The sequence below is a fragment of the Euleptes europaea genome, chromosome 15 (assembly GCF_029931775.1).
Source record: "Euleptes europaea isolate rEulEur1 chromosome 15, rEulEur1.hap1, whole genome shotgun sequence".
Classification (NCBI taxonomy): domain Eukaryota; kingdom Metazoa; phylum Chordata; class Lepidosauria; order Squamata; family Sphaerodactylidae; genus Euleptes; species Euleptes europaea.
In genome coordinates this window covers 59,203,950-59,206,907 of record NC_079326.1, presented here as the reverse complement: position 1 = coordinate 59,206,907, position 2,958 = coordinate 59,203,950, and the positions used below count along the sequence as shown (strand labels likewise).

General features: G+C 45.2%; 1 non-coding gene across 1 annotated transcript; it reads right to left on the bottom strand.

Moving 5' to 3' along the window:
• Positions 1–717: 717 nt before the first annotated feature.
• Positions 718–786, bottom strand: TRNAP-GGG (transfer RNA proline (anticodon GGG)). Its single transcript has one exon. It is a non-coding gene; the product is annotated as a tRNA-Pro (tRNA).
• Positions 787–2,958: the final 2,172 nt, after the last annotated feature.

Genomic DNA, 2,958 nt, shown 5'->3' with positions numbered 1-2,958 from the left:
TTAAATCAAAAGAGTTTCCGTGTAGACATTAGGAAGAATGTTCTAACAGTTAGAGTGGTTCCTTAGTGGAACAGGCTTCCTCGGGAGGTGGTGGGCTCTCCTTCCCTGGAGGTTTTTAAGCAGAGGCTAGATGGCCATCTGTCAGCAATGCCGATTCTATGACCTTAGGCAGATGATGAGAGGGAGGGCACCTTGGCCGTCTTCTGGGCATGGAATAGGTGTCACTGAGGGTGTGGGGAGGGAGGCAGTTGTGAATTCCCTGCATTGTGCAGGGGGTTGGACTAGATGATCCTGGTGGTCCCTTCCAACTCTAGGATTCTATGATTTCTGGTGCTCCCACTCTGCATACTGAGAGAGTGTGCTAGGTACGATCATCAAATTGTGCACAGTCACGATTTTGTCTGAAAAGGGCAACGTGTTTACTCCTGACCTCCAAAGGTCTCACCTGCTTTGGCACCATTTGCCTACCTTCAATCTCTGCCCTGCGTCACCTGAAGGCTTTTCGAGGGCCTTAAAAAGGAAGACCTGGAAAAGCCCTCCAGTGGCAGAGTGTGGAAAATGCAGGCACAGGAACACGTGAACACGTGACGCTGCCTTACACTGAATCAGACCCCTCTTGGTCCATCAAAGTCAGTATTGTTTACTCAGATGGGCAGTGGCTCTCCAGGGTCTCAGGCAGAGGTCTTTCACATCACCTACCTGCCTGGTCCCTTTAACTGGAGATGCCGGGGATTGAACCTGGGACCTTCTGCATCCCAAGCAGATGTTCTACCACTGAGCCACGGCCCCTCCCCAGGCAAATTGATGGCCGGGGGTGGGGGGCTGTCCAGGGGAAGAATGCTCAGAACTCCTGTGGGAAGCTGGCTGGCTGACGCGCATGGCTCAGCATGTGCCGCCGTGACACCAGCGACATCGAGGGGCCTCAGCATGTATTGTGTGTTTAATTGGCTGCACAAAGTGTTCCGTGATCGTTATCCAAATGTATTGTCCTTTACAAATTTATATTTGACAACATTTTAGTATATGATATATAAAGTCAAAATTTTGAAATTTGACCCATTTCAGGGACATCTTGACGTCATGTGAAATGGGTATCAGAGCATATTCTAAGGTCAATATTGAGTACTTCAACCCATTGGCTCACGATTCTGTCACTAAAATAGCCTTATTTTAATACCAAACACTTTTAAAAAACTCCATCAATTTTGTTGAACAATTAACTCATTTTTTAAAAAAATGTTGCTTCAGGGCCCCTCCGGGATTAGGGCCCCCCTGAAGCGTAAGCTTTGCTCGTTTCATAGTAGATTGGCCACTGCCTGAGGTAACAACAAATATGTATAAATTAAAGAAATATACTATTGGATCATTCCCCCATTAAGCAAATTCACACATTTCTCCAATGCAAATAATGTATTCCAGTTGCAGCAGTAGAGATTTTTCTGGCTTCGAACCTGATAATACTTTAATTTGGAAGTTCTACTGTTTTTCTAAAGGCCCCTTGGCAGCCACTGCCAGTTAAACGGCTACCGGCCTGCACTTGAAGTGTGGTATTTCCACAGATCAGAGTCTTCATGTACAGTTGTGGCCTTCTAAGTAAACACTGGCGTGTGAAAAGAAAATTACAGGCTTCTTTTTGGCTACATTTCAGATGTCAGGAATCTATAATAAAAAAGGTGAACCTTGCTGATAGGACTGGGCGATTAATTTGCAAGCTAGCAAGAAGGCCAACAATTATCGTATCTGATGGATTAAAGGCACACAAGGATATCGTTTGCCTTGGGAGTTTATTTACACTTTCCGATGGGCCGAAGACAAGGAATCCGTGTCCTGACACTTCTTGTAAGATGCCCGGCTGAACTTGTCACATTAAAATGTGGTTCAGAAGAGTGGATTTGGCTTGTCCGAGTTATTCCACAGGCAGATTTTGCCGTCCTTTCTTGCCATTCTTGTACTTGGTATCAATCAAGGTCTGTGGGGCTAAATTATCTTTGGGAATTGATAGTTTCAAAGACATCTTTCATTTCCATCAACAGAAACATATCGTTTTGATTTGAACGAATCCCTGCATGTTCCTTGTATCCAACACTGTTGTGAGGGGTCAAGATATTTTGGATTGGGAAGCTGTTTTCAGTAGCTTCCTTCAATGTGAATGATTTGCAGGAGAATACTTGTATTGACTCCAGCAGTCAAAAAGAGAAAACAGGATGGTTCTTAGTCAGTGTAGCAATGTAGGGGCTTATTTCTAAGGCTTGAACATTGTACAAATCTGTGGTGAGACCACACTTGGAATACTGTGTACAGTTCTGGTCACCACACCTAAAAAAGGATATTGCAGAGCTTGAGAAGGTGCAGAAAAGAGCAACCAAAATGATCAGGGGATTAGAGCAACCACCCTATGAGGAGCGTTTAAAACGCTAAGGGCTGTTTCACTTGGAAACAAGGCAGTTAAGGGGAGACATGATAGAGGTCTATGCATGGTATGGAGAGAGTAGACAGGGAGAAGCTTTTCACCCTCTCTCATAATAGTAGAATGCGGGGTCATCTGCTGAAGCTGGAGGGTGAGAGATTCAAAACAGAGAAAATGAAGTATGGACTCCCCTGAGAAAACTTGTGCGAAACCCATAAACGTACTTTATTTATTAAATTTTATCCCCTTTCACACAGGAACACATGAAACTGCCTTATACTGCCTTATATCAGACCCCCCCTTGGTCCATCAAAGTCAGTATTGACTACTCTGACCGGCAGCAGCTCTCCACAGTCTTTCACATCACCTCCTTGCCTAGTCCCTTTAACTGGAGCTGCCGGGGATTGAGCCTGGGGCCTTCTGCATGCCAAGCAGAGGATCTGCCACTGAGCCAAAGTCCCTCCCCAATACCTGAAGCAGGCTTATACTGAATCAGACCTCACCCTTAGTCCATCTATTTCAGTAGTGTCTACTCAGACTGGCAGTAGCTC